Below are 18189 nucleotides of genomic sequence, written 5' to 3'. Positions count from 1 at the left end.
AGAGAGGGAGAAAGAATCCCAGGCAGGCTCTGTGCTGTCACCAGAGAGCCGATGTGGGGCTCAGTCTCACAAACTGTGAGATCATGACCTGAGCTGAAATCAAGAGTTGGACACTTAACTGAGCCATCCAGGTGCCCCATCTCTGGAAATACATTTTATATCACAACGCAGTGGTGTGTGTGTGTGTGTGTGCACGCACGTGTGCTCACTGTGTATAACAAGAAAGTGTCATAAAATATTTAATACATGTAATAACAGTTTTTTAGTCTGATTTATCTAAGTAATCTCTAAACTCTACTTGGGACTTGAACTCAGAACCCCAAAATTGAGAGTCTCATGCATTTTCGACTGAGCCAGCCAGGTGCCCCGGGGATAACAATTTAATATATGTGATACACTATGATATTTTCCATTTACTAAGTAATGTTATATTATGATCTATTTTTAAAGGATTGGGACCCTGAAGCAACTCAAGAGCACATCCCCATTATCTTGGAAAACACTGATGTGAAATATGTGATGGTTATAATTTAGTGGTTATCATCATCATCATCATCATCATCATTAGTTGATACTAAATACCACCTTAGTTAATATGCAATTGCTTATCTAATAGTGTGTGTGCTGTTCAGTATACACTTACATGTTGCAAAAAATAGTCATTCCACCTGTCAGAGGAAGGTAGGTGGCTAGCTACGTACACAATTAAAATTACTTTAGCAAGAGCTAGTCTATGTGGAACCACTGCTTAAAAAGAAAAACAATTCTCTTAATTTTGTTTTAACTTTGTGTATCAGTGATGTATTTGTAAATTGTATTGTCATTCCCACAGGGGAAAAGAAGAGAAAAATCAGATATACCTAAAAACTCAGAAACACCATTGTAAACAGACAAAAAAGGAGACTACATTGTACAGTCCATATAATCAAATACAAATTAAATTCCCACTTAATGCCTAGCTCCCTTATTTTGTCTACCTCCTGTCCCTTATCAAAGTACTTCTCTCCTGCATTGTTAAGAATCTGAATTCCCGACTCGCAATGACACTTGCAATATGTTTGGCTGAAAGAATAGTGGCCATACTTTTCTGATTACATGATGCATTTATTGTTTCCGGTTGTGTGGTTGTATATGAAAGGGAAACTATGGATTGAGTTTTATAAATCCATATTCCTTATATTCCATTTGATGTATCTTTTAGGTATAGCATATGCTATATCATTGTCTCACTCGATTTTCATCTTGGAGGTGGTACTCTTGTTTTTCATTATACCTGGAATAAAAACACAGAGGAATTATTGTTGGTATAAATTGGTTAAAGGAGCAACAGGTGTTATAGCTATATTATTCCATAAACCGAACAAGGTGAGTTGACTATCTCAAACCCCACTCCTTCCCTTCCCTCACTTTCTGTCCCTTCACTGGTCCAGGATGAGGTGGCACAGCCTACTGGAGCTGAAAGGTGTCCCGAGGCTCACACCCCCAGTAGACGGGTGAGGAGCGGTGGCTTGCTCACGGCAGGCAGTGAGCAAATATGCCAAAGATAAGGAAAAAGGACACCTTTCAGGAGGGGAGAAAGCTGCAAGCACAGCCGTGGCCTCCTGGCTCTTAGCGCTCTGCATCACGTGGTCTCAGAGAGTTCCAGGAGGGCCAAGACAGAAGAGAAACCACCAGAAGTGCCGCTCATAGGACTGCTGTGTGCGGTTGCAGAATTTGTGTGCTGCACAAAGGCACCTAGTGGGTGAGAGTGGGCAGTAAGGCTTGAAGATCAGCCTGTGTTCTGTTTGCTATGCTAGGAACCCACAGGGCAGTATAAGCCCACAGAGGGTTCTCATTTCTAATATGTCTAGCAAGGGGGGGATATGTGACTAATTCGTTAATCTCGAGGGGCACCTTTTCCCAAATCCATTTGTCCTGAGGGGGCATCTGTCTCCAGTTTGCACAAAAGTGCCATGTAGGCTATTGGTGGCCACACTGGTACCTTCTGCAGTCGTGCAGCAGTGTCCCTGGGAATGGCTATGGATCCTCACTTGCCCTCAACTTCCCTTGATGTCCCTAGAGTAGTAGGGAAGGGCAGAAGGTAGGGCTCCTGCTTAGAAGGAGATCTGAGGGAGGTGACAGGTTAGAGATTGGTTTAGGAAGCTTAGGAAATAAGTCGGAATTGTACAAGGAGCTGGAAATGTAGTTTTCCTGTGGCTAAAATGTTGAATGTTAATAAAATTAATGTAAAGCACTCCATGTCCAGTAGAATTATTTTACTGTATTTGCAAGTATCCACATCAAGTATTTGCCATCATTAATGTGGAACATTAAGGTTACTTCCATTTGCTTTCTGGTCTGCTTTGTTTTAGGGTAAGAAGCCTCTTCATCAGACAATAAGAAAGGCAGTGTCAGGGAGGGGCCAAGACGAACACGAGTTAAGTGTTATGATACCATGTAGATACTATTTACTTTGTAAGAAATTGAATCGGTTTTGCATACTGCGTATCTCCAACAGATATTCACCTTCTGACTTTACTGATTGTCAAGTGTCGATTCCTGTCTTTTGAGATCAACAGAATTTCGCTAGTATTCAAACAAAACGTGCAGAGCCAAACAAAAGACAAATAACCCGAAAGGATGCCGTAACACTTGCAAATCATCTATGTCTGGACTAATATTCTCTACCACTAAAACATGTGCATCAAGTGACAATTACAGTCGGGTTCGTATGATCAGGGTTAGGAATGAGGATTTTGTGTGATATACCTGAATATTTTGATGGATATTCATTGTGTTGATATGCTTCGTTGTTTTCATTTGATTCATTTGGCAATCCATGGAGTTTTATGGGTGCTGCAAAATATTTGCAACTCTTTACTTATCTTGAAAACTTGTCACAGGAAAATGTAATTACTCTAGGATATAATTGTACTTCCCCAGTGGCTAGTGGTACTTGTTTTTTAAAAGCTTTATTTATTTATTTTGAGAGAGCGAGAGAGAAAGTCGGGGAGGGGCAGAGAGAGAGAGAGAGAGGGGAGAGAGAGGATCCTGAGCAGGCTTCACGCTCTCAGAGCCGGATGTGGGGCTCGAGCTCACAAACTCTGAGATCATCACCTGAGCGGAAGTCAAGACTCAGATGCTTAACCAGCTGAGCCACCCAGGCGCCCCAGCTAGTGTTACTTTCTAAGCTTATTATTGTCCAGTTAATTTTTACTCACCAGAATCAGCTACGTGTAAATAAAGGTGACAGTCCACTAAAAGCACAAAAATAAAAAAGCAAAATAACTTAGGGCATTTGTCCATTATTTAAATATTTTAATTCTTTTATCGGAAAAAGTTTAACTGTGGCCCAGTTATCTGCTCCTTCTCTATCCTTTGAACTGAGGTGCTCTGCTGCCTTCAGGGTTCTGAAGTAGGGCCACTTACTATGAGGTCAGCGCACATCACTGTGATGGTATGGCCTCACAGAGTCAAGCCAGCCAGTGGGGTGACTGAGAGAATGAAGGGCGGGCCGAGCAGACTACCATAGCACCTGTGGAATTAGCTCCCTGCCCTCAGAGAGCTTGTAGTTAGTAACAGGAAGCCGACACACATCAGTGGTAATGCAGGGTGACTCACATCACGAGAATCCAACAGAGGAGGGAGTAGAATGTAAACAAACAGGAGGGATCTTGTGATCAAAATGCCTGGATTCCAATCCTGGTCCCTCACTTGTTAGTTGACGTTCAGCAAGCGACTTGCTTTCTGAGTCTCAGTTTTCTCATCTGTAAAATGGGAGTGAAAATAGTACCTCTTGCATATGGTTACTGTGGTGGTTAAATGAGTTAATCAGTGTAACGTTCCCACAGCTGTGTCTGAACAAATGGCAGCTGTTGCTATTATACATGGGAGTATCTACATCCAGAGTAAAGCAGCAAGTCCGTACGCTTCTAACCCCCGAGATGTTATTCAGAGACCTAAACCCAAGTGACTGCCTCCCAGAGTTTATTTTACGGAGGCAAAATGGATAGTCCCCAAATGTGAAAATGGAAATGAAATGTAGGTGGCATACGGGAAGGTTGTTAGCCCCTTGCCCTTGTCCCGGCCCTATCCAGAAGTTCTCATTATGCACGAGGCAGTCTCAGGCTGCCCCTCTTCCACAGTCACGTAGAAGAGAGCGAGCCAGCAGGTCTTTGGACCCTTCCCAGACCCACTGAGATTAAGCATGGGATCCTGCCTGTCCTGTGGGAGAGCAGCAAAAGTCAGCTACCCTTCACGAATCTCGTGTGGATGATTGGTTTCGTGCCCACCTGATAGCCCTAGGCTTTTTTCTTGTGGCAGGCCTTTGCTTTATTCCTCCAACACCCTATTCCTGCCTTCTTCCCAGCATTCTCTGGCTGTGAATGGCCCTTGTGAGGCCTTGGCCCTCGCTGTGTCTCTACCCTGATTTCTCAGGATGGCATCTCTGACTCATTCCCTCCGTGGTCGTTCGTCTTTAGACCTGGATCGACCCTGCTGTTTGTTCCCTTTTGTTTTCATGTTGGGCTATCGATCTTCCCATGGCACGGATGCTGTCGTCAGTGTGTAAGTCAGGATTGTACCAGAGAAATAGAACCAATAGATACGTATGTCATACATACATACGTACATACATGCATATGTGTGTATACCCTATATAGAGAGAAGATACACATATAGTATATGAGTACATATATATTTTCTATATATCTGTATATCTCTATCTATCTATCTATCTATCTGTCTATGAATTGGCTTACACAGGTACAATTTTTTCTTCAGCCAAACCTCAGTTTTGTTCTTAAGGCTTTTCCACTGATCGGATGAGGCCCACTTCCATTGTTGAGGATAATCTCCTTTACTTAAACCGATTGTAGATCTTAATCATAGCTACAAAATACTTGCACAGGAGCACCCAGAGTAGCGTGTGATGGGATAACGACGTACTATAGCCCAGCCAAATTGACACATAAAGCTAACTAAACATTACACTCAGTCTCTCCAAAATTCCCCCGAGGGCTAGTGAGTACATTGCTCCCCTTAGACTTGGTCTGTCTCTTGGCTTTAATATGCCATGTACCCAGCCTAGCTGGCTATCCCTACCCACCTGCAAGGATATGGCTCTATATTAATGATATTGACGGAGGTCTAGAGGGAAGCATGGGTTAGACAGCCATTTAATTCTGTTCTCATTTTATAATCCCTCTGGAGTTACAGGTAAGGCTTTAGTAAACAATTAGGCTTGAGATAAACTAATGCTGTATGGGTGATATATAAAACAGTGCACTGCAGGTAATACTACGTTGGGAATCTTCTAGTCTGTGATTTTGGAAACTACTTCCCGTAGAGAACTTTAAAAATACAGATTCTCAGGTACCAACCCCCAAGACCTATTAATTCTGTGTCTTTAGGGAGATACTGCATATATACATTTGAAAAATCTTTTTCCTGGTGATTTGGACACTCCTGATATGGTCTGGCCTCCTCGTGTGACTGACTGACAAGGAAATTCTTACGACAATCTTTCAGCTGATCTATGCAACCTATACATTCTGTCTTTCAAAGTTCTCTTATTTCTAGGAAAGGGTTCCCTTTAGGGTTGATTCTCTGCCGTAAGATTAATTATGCGTTCTCCTCTCCTTCACTGTCTCCAGTTGCGCTACAACCTTCCACAAACAGGCTCAGCAGCACTCCCAAATCAGACCAGTCTGGCCCGCAGAGAGGGTACTAGAAGGGCCTCTGTACCCTTATGCAACACCTCCTTACAATCTGACTTTGGAGCATCAATCCTGGCTATTTTAACCAAGCTCTTCCCTTGTTCTCTGTGCTACTGACAGCATCCCTTGCCTTGCTTTGCCACCGTCAGAACCAGGGTTTGGCCTTTTTCTGAAAGTTACTCTTCTTTAACTAACGTCCCGCCAGTGAACCAAAGTTCAAATGGCTGGACCTCACCACTACTCTTTCCTTCTTAGCCTTGCTGCCTTCCTGGTTCCTTTCCTTTCTGCTGGTTCAGTCTCTATAATCTGGCTCCCACCCTCTTTTTGCCACTATCACTCTTTTGTGATCTCTGTGCCTTATGCTGTATTGGGGGATAATACTAATTCATACCTGTGCCTCACCGAATTGCTATGAGAAGATGAAATAAGCATTCTAGTCTAGAATCGTTTGGCTGTTTGCCCAGCTCTCGTAGGTTACTGGTGCCTTGCCAAAGTGTGGCTGAGCCTACTGTAGTCCAGTTGTCTCTTTGAAATGTGGTCCATTCTGCATGCAGAGTAGTGAGATCATAGACAAAAAACGTGACAGTGCCTCCTGGCAGCATGTGGCACGTAGGAAAGGAGAGACAGCAGGATCTGGCCTAAGATTGAGGCTGGAGATAGAGGAGAGGTGGCTTGATGAAATAAATCATGACACCAGTACAAAATGGGGGAGGATATCTGTTTTAACAGGAGAGTGTCATACGAAGAGCTCTGGAAATCTGAGTTAAACACAGATCTACTTACCTACGTACAGTAGCACAGCTACTAAAAATAGTTTAATGATTCGAGGCTACATCAGTTTTATTATTGTGTTTTATTTTCTTTGTAGCACTCATCATGATCTTATGTTCTTATTATTTGTATGATTCCTTGTATTGATCTGTCTTCTCTATACAACTTATAAGATCTTTGAAGCCGTGGACCTTGTCTGTCTTATCTGTGTTGTACCACAGCACCTAGTACAATGGTTGACCTTCCCCACTACCCTGTGCTTTGTTCTCTAGTGTCCTGAAGTATATCCGATCATCAGAAGTAACGACTCTAGTCTTCTCTGTGTTCTTTAGCCAAAATCTGGGCTACTTTGATGAGTTTGTAGTACCATCTTCTGAAAGACATACCGGAGAAGCTCCAGAGAAGAATATGCAAAATGGTGATGAATTTTGAAACTTCAGGAGGAACAGGTCATGCCGTTTCAGTGTTTGATATGGAGCAAGGCAGGCTAAGGAGAGCCATCTTAGGTTCATCACTGGTTTTCATCATTCTCTTGCTCATTTGTGCTGTCTTGCTTTCTCCCCAGTTTTTAGTTATTAATGCTTCTAGTTGGGTTAAAAATAGACTCTAATTCTGGGCCTTCTTTTCTCCTTCTAATGAAAACCTTTGGATTCAGATGGAAATTGCACTTTTGTCTAAATTCTCAGCAGAAAATTCGAGCTTCTTATGTGACCTTCTGTGGTTTTATTTATGCTATACTTGCACTGGTGTGATCTCATGCTCGAGGCTATGTTCTGATAGATGCAAATGGCTGGAAAATTCAATTGACTTTCCTTTTATGCAAAGAAAAGTAGTTAAATGTATTATATTCTCCGATTTCCTAGGCATTAGGTTGCAAACACCAGCATCTTTTCTCTCCTGATTTAAAAAGAAATTAGAGCCATTTTTGTAGCAGTACCACACATGGGGACATCAACAGCACAGGATACAACCTCAGTGGAATGTAGTTCCGATTCTGCCAGTCCCTCTGCAGAGACTGGTTCTATTTTTCCACTGAAGTAGGTCCTGACTAATCTTCCCTTGCTGTAGGAGTGGTAAGTGTGGCTCTGTTGTTGAGTCTGTTAGTGCGCCTGCTGTTGCTCAGCGGTGCCGTTCTCCTTGTCCCACGTGGGGAGCCAGGGATCAGCTCCAAAGACACAAGTGTCTCACACAGTGCCATTGATGGCCTGCCTTAATGATCCAGGGTCCATGGTTACTCTTGAGAATCCTTCCTAAACAGTTTATTTCAAATATTTTATTTAAATTGGATTGCATTTTAATCAGGAAGTCATTTAGATCAGGCCTAGAATAGAGTCACTCCTGTTGTGTAAATATTCTTTCCAGAACTCTCCAATGAAGATATTTGTATCTTTTTAAATTTTTAAAAAAATATTTGTTTATTTTTGAGAGAGAGAGAGAGACAGAGAGAGAGCGAGCATGAGTGGGGAGGGGCAGAGAGAGAGGGGGAGACACAGAATCCGAAGCAGGCTCCAGGCTCCGAGCTGTCAACACAGTTTGAACTCACGGATCACGAGATCATGACCCGAGCTGAAGTCGGATGCCCAGCCGACTGAGCACCCAGTTGACCTGAAGGTATTTGTATCTTGCTTGGAAATGGTAGCAGTCTCAAATACAAGATGGAACTATAATTTTCCTTACTCTTGCTATCATTTCCCAGAGTTGATATCACGGTTATAATAGCATAATAACAGATATTCGTGAGGCTGGACTTGAGAAGTTACTTTTGTTGTTTAAAAAGAATTTCTCATCGATCATTCATTAAATGGTTTTGGCAGCTGCTGAAGATTGTTGCCTAGATCCATTGTTTTGTTGAGGGTTGCAAAATGGTGATTTTTTTCTCTAACTTTCTCATTCTTTCTGTATATATTCACTGGAAATTTGCTTTAAAAAAGAGCTTCCCCTTGTTAGCTACTTATGTTGAAATGCAGTCCACATAGGAGAGTTAAGATAAATGCTTGACTAGTACCCTTTGCTTATCAATTTTAAGAATAAGGGGGTGTTACCTTAGTAACTACCAGTGATGACTATTGATTTGGGCGGTTAATTATGATTTTTACATATTTGATGCATTATAGTCACTTTAGGCATTATTACTATTATTATTTTGATGTTTATTAGGAGCCCCTTCATGGTGGCTTTTGAGTGGAGCTGGAAGTTTCCGTCAGGTGACCAAACAGGCAGGTCAGATCAAGAGCTGTTCCAGTGGGATGTCTGGGAGGGAAAAGGGGTGGTTGCTGAGGGGCCACCTCTGGTTACCTGGCCTAAAGCAATATGCAGACTCACAGTGAAGCTGTATAGTTCTTTCTTCATGTTTGTTGCTGTGTTATCTAGGACTAAGTGATTACTTGGGTACCGATGTTAATCTCCTCATATTTAGTCTTCTTTTGCCTCTCTACGTAATTTTACTACACTGAGCACTATCCACACCCCACTCTTGCCCTGGCACAATGTTGAAAAGAAGTGGTAAAAGTGGGCGTCACTCACCATGTTTCCAGTTTCAGAAGGAAGCTTTCAGCGTTTCAACAGAATGTGTGAAATTTGTGCACTCTCTCTACGGACACTCGCCAACAACCCTGCCCTGCCCCGCCCCTGTGCACATTTGTAGATACTTTTTAAAAATGTTTATTTATTTTTGAGAAAGAGAGAGAGAGAGAGAGAGTGCATGAGTGGGGAGGGGCAGAGACAGAGGGAGACACAGAATCCGAAGCAGGCTCCAGGCTCTGAGCTGGCAGCACAGAGCCCGACGCGGGACTTGAACCCACCAACTATGAGATCGTGACCTGAGCCAAAGTCACTTGCTTAACCGACTGAGCCACCGGACACCCCTACATTTGTGGGTACTTTTTAACAAGCCATGATGAAGGCTCTAAGCCGCAAGAGCTGCTGGGTTTCGCTACGCTGCCATGTATTCAGTTGTTAAGGAGACAATGAGCCAAATGGGCACAGTCTGTTACTTACGAGTACAGCAAAAGCAAGATTAGAAGGTTAGCGTGGTGTCAGCCCTCCACATCCCTGATCCCACAGAACGACAACCAGAGGGACAAGGTGACAGATGACATGGGCAGTGAGTCACTGTGTCGTGCGGGAGCTGTTTCCATATTACATCCGGTGGGGTGTGGAGCCTGAAGGTTTACTCTAAGGGAGGAAGCACGATGGAAAGTCCCATGCCTCCCCACAGAATAAGGACGGAGTAAGAAACAGTCTTCACCAGACTGCTTGTCTTGCCGTGTTCCACGGACGATCCCAGGGCATTTCACCAAAACTTAGGTCAGCTTGCAGTTGAGGCTTCATTATGGGGCCTACGTGGAGATACCTGAGCTGAGGCGTTCCCCATAACCAGAAAGAGAGAATGAAAATTAAGGAAACTTTTAAACTATATTGACAAACAGTAATAAAAATACTTTGATTTTTATTTACTTATTACAATAAAATTATAGTAATATTGAAGGGGTCAGTGGTCAACTTGTTCTTTAGAAATCATTCAGTCATGGTAAATCCGGATTTTACCACTAGATGGCGCGTGACAAAACTCCTCGTCCAACTGGTCAGTACGGAAAGCTTTCTCTAAATGAGAGATTATAAAGCTAATTGTCATTCATTCCAAACTATATATGAATTTTAACTTTAAGTATTGTGCAATAGTTATTTTAAAAATATTTTATTTTCTGGATTTTAGACCAAAGAAGAATATGGTAAAAACTTGTGTATACTTAGCCTAGATTTACCAATTATTAACATCTTGCTACATTTGCTTTATCTGTCTCTCACTATGATTTTTTTCTAAAGCATCTTCAGAGTAACGTGTAGACATTATGGCACTCTGCCTCTCGGTACTTAACATGTATCTCATGAGAACAAATCCGTCATTCTATGCTATCATACCTAACAACTTTTACGTTGACCTAATATTATCTAATATCTAGTCTGTATTCAGATGTGTTAGTTGTTCTGAAAATGTCTTTTATAGCTGTTTTATTTTCTATCCAGGATCTAATCAGAGATCACACATTGCATTTGGAATACTTCTTTTTCTTTCTTTTTTTTTTTGGGGGGGGGGGGTCCTATCTCTTTAATCTTCTTTAATCTAGAACAGTTTCCCTTCTCTTCCTTTTAAAAATATGACAATTTTATACACATATACAAATGTATATATTACTTACATATTAAAATACTTAATAACAATTAAAATATTTACTGTGTATTCCTTTACTTCCTCCACATACCAGGAGTCCAGTATTTTTAGGCAAACGATGTAACAACTCTAATTATAAATGTTACCCCAAATTGATGAAATGTAAAAAGTATGTTAATGAAATATCTCTTTCTAAATGCAGCAGTTCTACGTGTCATGTATAATAAAAACCTGCATAGAAGTTTTGGGGGTACTCATTCGTTAGATTATGAGCTTTTAGAAGGGAACAGACTGTGTTTTATTCATTTTTATAATGTCTGCCCACCATACAGTATACTGAATGTGGTGAGACTCAGTACATGAGTACATGTACTCAGTACATGTACATGAATGAATGGTTCTTTTTTATTGTAGCAAAACATACATATCATAAAATTTAACTTTGTAACTATTTTAAGTGTATAGTTCAGTGGCATTAAGTACATTGGCATTGTTGGGCATGGTTCTCTTTTACTAACCTAAGGGATGTATGTTAATTGCAGAAAAGTTATTATATCATCAGAAAGAAACACGACCGAACCCCCCATCCAATTCTACCATCCATAGAAAGCCCAGACGTAATCCCTCTTAACATGTTGATGTATAGCCTTCCAGGCTTCTTTGTGTACATTCATTCCTGTCCACGTAAGTTATACAAGTGATCGCATTATACGTATTGTACAACAACCTGCTCTTATTTCCTTAACATGTCATATTTTGTCATATTAGTGTTAATATTTACAGATGAAGGTTGTTTTTGATCTGGTTGCAGGTCATCCACTGCTTTTCTGACATATACCTCCAGGAGCCATGCTGATGAGTGGGGGTAAGGACACAGATGAATTCTGTGCATTATTTGTTTTTCTCTGCATATGGTGTATAATAACAACACTGATATGGGGCCTGAACTTCTGTGTGTAATTTGAGGATTGCAGAAGGCATTAGGCATCTCTTTGCTGAGGCCCATGTTTAGGTCAAGGGTCTAATGACCGCATTGCACCAAGGGAGGGCAGAAGAACAATCTGTCCTTAGAATGGGATGTCACTCCAATCCAAAATCTTCCTCTGGAGAACTTGTCATTGAATGCCTGACCCTCCTTGTTACTGACCTGGGGAAAACACATACTGAGCAACAAAATGCTACCAGAGACTAGACCTTGTCGGTGTTCTCTGATGCCTAGTAGGACCACTGCAGAAACCAATATTAATGAGACTGTTGCTAGGAGACGGGAGAGCCAAAAGCCCATGGCATTGTAGGGGTTCCACGGGAAACCAAGGCAATTTAAGTGTGGTTTAGATCAGAGGTTTAGCTATTAAAATCTGTTCCTTGATGCGCATGTGCTTTTTGACATGTGATGTTTAATATGATTTTACGTTTTTGGAGGAATTTGACGATAATCCCAAGGCATTTCATTTCTTTGCATAGAGCTAATCCCTTCTTCAGAACACAGCTCATTTTCAAGTGGCTGCTGCTGTTTTTCCCCCACCCCTTCAGTGCGACAGCCTCAGAGCTGGTGGAAAGGCAGAGCGCAGGCAGCTGGTAAGTAGCTGAGAAATCTTTTGTAAAATAGATCCCCAAAATACGCTTTGCAAAGTGACCAACATGTTTTGATGCAGTAGAATAATACAGAACGATCTAGGAATCCCTGATTCTAATCACCAGTATTTGGAAAATGGATTAATTAAATTCTAAATATTCCACAGTCACGTTACTAGTTTTAAAGCTTGTGTCTTACATGGTAAGTGGGCCGCCGGAGGGAAATCTAGAAATGTCCCCTTGTGATTCTGGTAAGATATTTCCCAACATATGACTTGATGAAGTTGTTACCAAGATGAGAAATTGTGTTCGGAACAGTATCTCAGCTTTATGATGTTTAGATGAGGCTTGAGAAAATGGGTTACGATTCAAGATGTTCTCAGATCTGAGTTCCTGTCCCAGTGTGGAAAGAGTATGAGAAAACTGTTACTTGGCAATGGGAAGGATACCATGCCTCATTTTTTTTTTTTAATTAAGAAAATCATGTGACTGGATGTCTGTACAGGAGAGAAAGTGAGGAGGGCAGCCTGTAACGTTCGGCTTAATTGCTTCATGTGAGAGACGAACATGTGTTGAAGGGGAAAGATTAAAAGTTGGTTTTAGGCTGAAAAATTGTGAAAATGAAATAATGAATATTGTGGCTGTGCCTTTATTTTGAAAATCATCTATCTGTACTTGTGGACATCAATTTGTACTGTAAAGGCAGAATATTCTCAGTGCCTCTTTATTTCAAAAGGGATGGAAGAAGGAGACCAGAGATTCTTATCAAAAAAGCTTTTATGTTTGTTTCTGAAAAGTGTCTGAAAACGTGTAAGATGTTGTGCCCCCTTTTACCTAGAAATTGCATTTGTAGATCCATTTCTGCAAGAAAACAAACCAAAAAAGAAAAAAAACTGGAGCAGTTTATTTCTTTTGAAATTCAGACTCTTTTGACACTTCAGCAGGAAGGAAGGAGGAAGAAAAAAGCATACGTAGATTTGTGACTTAGATGACAAACAGCGATGAAGGAGGAAACATAAGAAAGAAAAGCTTTAAAGAAAACCCACAAGATGGGCCATTTTTCCAAGCTGAAAATGTCCGCTGGTGGCATATTTTGCACGGGGAGTAAGGGAGAGCGTGCCGAAGGCAGAGGGAGGGGGGCATTGAACTGAGCACTGCGGCAGAGAGAATGACTGACGCATCCTGGGACATGTGACCGTTCTCTGGTGTAGTGAAGAAAATTTTCCAGGAGTCCATCTTGTTTAAGAAATTCTACACCTACTAACCTGAAAATAATACTGTAATCTTCTTGTAACTCACACTGAGTTTGTTTTCCTGGATCTCCCACTGGCCCATAGGTACATTTAGGCTTTGTTTTGCTTGTCTTTATCCCTAGACTTTCTTTTCTGTGCTCCCACTGCTTTTATAGCAGTCTTGAAAATACTGTGTTTCCCCTTTATTATAAAAATTTTGCATATTAATTGTTTAACATTTGCAAAAATTACCCTCAGTTCCTCTTTCCTGAACAGGTACAAATGAATGTGTAGAAATGTATATTTGTATAGGACATGAAAATCGTATGTGCATACAGTTTTGCAACTTGCTTTAATCATCATTAAACAACATATGGAGAGCGATTCGTCATTTTCTAAACATTCCATAAGAATGCAGGGTTCTATGGATGCATAATTTCTGATCACTTAAGTGTCCCACTACATGTCTAGTTATCGAATGTTTATAGGTGCAATTTTTGCTGTTATCATTTAAAGAATATCTTTCCATATAAATCTCTGTGTGCTTTTCTGGTTTTTGTTTCCCTAGGATAAATTTGTAGACGTGGAATTTCCGGATCAAATGGTATGAACCAGTTTAAGATTTGTCCTCCACCGCCTCCTTAAACACTGTCGCCTAATTTATTTATCATATGTGGTGACAACATTATTTCCCAGTTGTTGTTTGCCTGTTGATTTTGTACCATTTATGCAGCTTTTTTTTTTTTCCCCCATGTTGCGGCCTTATAGTTTTAGATATCCACAGCTATCAATTTTCTGATTTGGGGATTTATTTCTTTTCATTGATGAGTACACTTACCTGCCTTGTTTTCCATTCCGTTGCTTCATTTTTTACAGTTAACTCTGATTCATCTGGAATTCATTTTGGTGTATGGTATGAATTTGAAGGAGGATCTAATGTTGTTTTTTTTCCAAATAGGTCACCAATTGTTTCAGCATCATTTATTGAATAATCCAACCTCCTTCCACTGATTTCAAATGGCAACAACTTCTCTCCCGTTAGCTAGGGCAATAGTGTCCACAGGTCGGCCATTTTCTTTCTGCCCCAGGTGGTCCCTTTCTGCAATAGTATTCGTACCTTCTTGCAGCTTCCGGTAGCATTCTAAAGCATCACGTTCGTGCTTATGCCTTTCAAGGATTCTAGACACATGCAGTATAGCTCAGTGGTTTTCAGACAGGATTTTTAAATTTTAAATACTCCCAAACTGTACTTTTATCAGATGCTTTTTACAAATTAAAACTGAGGGAAGTGAATATATAAAACCACTGTCCCAGATGTCCTATTCCCCTTGGACACAGTTGGCATCCTAATCGTGGGTTCAAAACATACCCCCCACCCCCCGGGGTTAGTGTTACTGGTAAGGTTCCTCCTTCAACCTCTTTTTCTACTCCTCAGGTGCTCGGAGAATTAAAGCTGTCTGGACTCAGTTCCTGGAGTTTTCTAGAATGGTATAAGAAGGAAATGTAAGAGCTGTGAGAGGAGCAGAAATAAATAACGCTCGCCAGCCTGTTGCTGGCAGTAGTCTGATCTAGGGATTTAAAGGAGGTAGACTGCAACCGTCTCTTGTAGGTAAGGACACACCCCAGTGCTTCACCTCTTTTCACTGCAGGCGGAAGGCTCAGGCATGAAACAGACTCTTAGTCTTAGTGGGAGAAGAGTTAAGTGTTGCTCACAGAAATATTTGATTATTAAAATCACCTGCCACCCACTGCTGACACCCCCCCACCCCCCCCCCACCCCCCCCCCACCCCCCCCCCACCCCCCATCCCCACATCTAACACAGCCTTCTTTGTCTCTTGACTTCAGAGTCTGGCCTCTAGCCTTTGCTGATTCAGGAAGAAACACAGGGGGCATTGGGTGGGAGGATGCCTTGCGTGCCTTCATTGCAAGGGGCTCTTTTGGCTCACAGCCACGGCCCGGTCACTTCTTGACTTGCCGCATTAGGCTGTGATTTGTTTGTGACTGGAGGCTGGTTTCCCTGGCAACAACAGCTCGTCAGGGCATGCGTGTTGACTCCTCTGCAGTGGCAGAATGCGGCTGGGGGGGCCGCAGTCACTGAAGGCGCGCTTGTGCAGTCATGATGTCAGTTTCTCTGGGCTAAGCGGCCGTCGCTATTGCATATCGAGCGTTGTGTTATCTTGTAATACTTGGAAGGCTTTGAGCTGCTCCCTTTTCCTTTCAAATTACCTGCTTTCGCTGTGTCCAGCAGTGACCACGAAGTATTCCCAGTGTTTGAGGCCACTGATGCCCCCCAGGCCCTAAGGGGATTCATGGTAGTGTGGGCGCAGGAAACCGGCTGCTTGCTTTCAGACCTCCACCTCTTGCTAGTTGCGTGGCCATAGGACGATTACTTAATGTCTCTGTGCTTTGGCGCTCTCAGATGTAAAATGCAGATTAATAATGGCACTTTTAGAACAGTGTCTGTTACATAGTAATGTTTGTATGAGTGTTGGCATTATTATTTGTAGATAGTAAAGGACAATTTGCCCTGAAATAGACTTGGGCTGCAATGTACAAACTTACCCTTTAAGGCCCACTCGTCACTAACACACACACACATTTACCCTTGCAGCACCCACACTCTGCCCACGGCACACGGACAGGCACACAGTCATCTCCCACGTCACTCAGACTCCCCTAAAGACACACATATTCTCTGCGAGGCAGAAAGTCTCACGTCAGGGACATAGACCTGCCCCACATGACGCGACCCGCCCTTCCGTAAAGACTTTCCCACGACCCACCCACAGTCCCGACATCACAGACTGTCCCAATAGCACGCGAGCCCTTGGTGTGGCCCAGGCTCTCTAGCAAATACGGACTTACCCCACAGGACACAGACATGTCCTACAGGACACACACCACAGAACGTGGCCTCTGCCCACAGCCCACAGATTTCTCCCGGTGCCCCGCTGACTAAATCCAGAGCTGAGATTCTCCCGAGGGCACAGACTCCCCTCGCGTCCCGAAGACACTCCCTAGAGCACGCAGGCGCCCCACTTCAGGGCACGTGGCCTTACCCCGTAACACAGATGCGCCCTAGAGCACGCGGACCGTCCACAGAACACAGACGTCGCCCCAGAACATGGTTCCTGACGCAGCTCAGAGACCCACGCGGGAAGGCACGCTCCCCCACGGCAGCTACACTTGCTCCATGGCACAAAGAGAGGCACCGCGGAACGCACGCACGCCGCCAGGCCCAGACTTGCTCCCTAGTGTACAGAGTACCCAAATCGTACTAAACCCGTGGCACGAAGCGTCCCCACAACACACGGGTGCTGCCCCCAGCCAAAAGACTGTTCCGTAGAACACGTTCTGTGCCACAAACTGAGACGCCCCACAGCGGAGACGCTCCCTACAGCCTGTGAACTCACCGCACAGACTTTCTGCACGGGACGCGGGCCCTCCCCGTGCTCGTGGTCCCTACCCACTCCAGGCCGACCGGCCCTGGGATGCACGGTCTCTCCCCAAGACGCAGACTTGCCCCCCAGCACGAGGACATGCCCCTCCGAAGGCACACTCACCCCAGAGCCCGAAGACTTACCCCATGGCACACAGATGAAACCCAGAGCCCAGAGACTCTCCCCGCAGCACCCAGACAAGCTCCCCCCACGTCTCCGAGATACAATAGCACGTCTCACAGCGCCCACGGCCCCCTGGGACGCACGGGACTGCGCCACAACACACGGGCTTTTCCTGCAGTGTAGCAGTTCGCTCCACAACAAATACAGTTACCACACGACGCCAACCCTTGCCTCGCGGTGCGCTCGTTTGCCCCGCGTCTGGGCCTTCACCGGCCACGCACACTTGCCAGACAAGGCGTGCCGTGTCCCTCCGTCAACATACGTGCCCCACGTTCCTTAGACACGCTGCAATAAATAGCCATCCCTCTTCCCCAGTGCACAGCACCGCATTGCAGCGTGCACGCGGGCCCGACAACGGACAGGTTGGCTCCACAACAGACACACTCGTGCCACGGCGCCACCTAATCTGTCTCCAAGGTGTCCGGAGCCACTCCTCAGGGCTCACACAGCCACCCCTCAGGGCGCAGTCGCAGACGTGATCCAGACTACCCTCACTCATTTCGCAACACGGAGGCCACCCACGACACACAGACCCATCCCACAGCACGGCACCCCCCCCCCCCCCCGCCCCACAGCGCACATGAACGTGTCCTAGCACATTAGCAGACATACTCACTCTGCAACACACGCAAACCCGACCGAGCCCCGAAACTCACCCTGAGTGCACGGACGAGCCCCGCCGTGTAATCACACTCCCACAACTTACAATTCATGGGCTGCCTGTAAACACATAGATTTCTTCTTCCGTGCACGCATCTGGTCATAGCGTGGACTCGTTCTAACACAGCATACCCATACCTCACATGCACAGTCCCCAGTTCGTAGACACGCAACACGCGTATTCCGCCTGCGAGACGAATGTTTCCATCACGGATCGCGGACATAGCTCACCACATTACTGAGCTCCAGCTCTGACGTGCAGCACAGACACAGCTTGTGTAGTGGTTAAGAGCGAGGCCTCTGGACCCAGACAACCTGGGTTGAAATCCAGATTCCACCCCTTTCTAATTGTATCACCTCGGGTAAGTACATGTCTCTGTTCTTTAGTTTGCTCGTCTGTAAAACAAAGGTAACGGTAGTACCTACTCAGAAGGGTCGTCGTGAGTAGTAAATGAATTAA

General features: G+C 43.8%; 1 long non-coding RNA gene across 2 annotated transcripts in view; it reads left to right on the top strand.

The window, feature by feature from the left end:
* The first annotated feature begins 12041 nt into the window (after nt 1–12041).
* Nucleotides 12042–18189, top strand: part of LOC145714266 (uncharacterized) — a 68351-nt gene continuing 62203 nt past the window's right edge. Inside the window, exons 1-3 of one of the 2 annotated variants that reach the window (XR_014136824.1) lie at nt 12042–12216; nt 14014–14049; nt 14881–15054. This is a non-coding gene — a long non-coding RNA (uncharacterized LOC145714266). The remainder of the gene's footprint in view (nt 12217–14013; nt 14050–14880; nt 15055–18189) is intronic. The other variant, XR_014136825.1, reaches the window with a different exon arrangement.

The sequence above is a fragment of the Panthera onca genome, chromosome X (assembly GCF_046562875.1).
Source record: "Panthera onca isolate mPanOnc1 chromosome X, mPanOnc1 haplotype 2, whole genome shotgun sequence".
Taxonomy (NCBI): Eukaryota; Metazoa; Chordata; class Mammalia; order Carnivora; family Felidae; genus Panthera; species Panthera onca.
The sequence above is the reverse complement of the archived record's forward strand: the minus strand, read 5'-3'. Positions and strand labels throughout refer to the sequence as shown.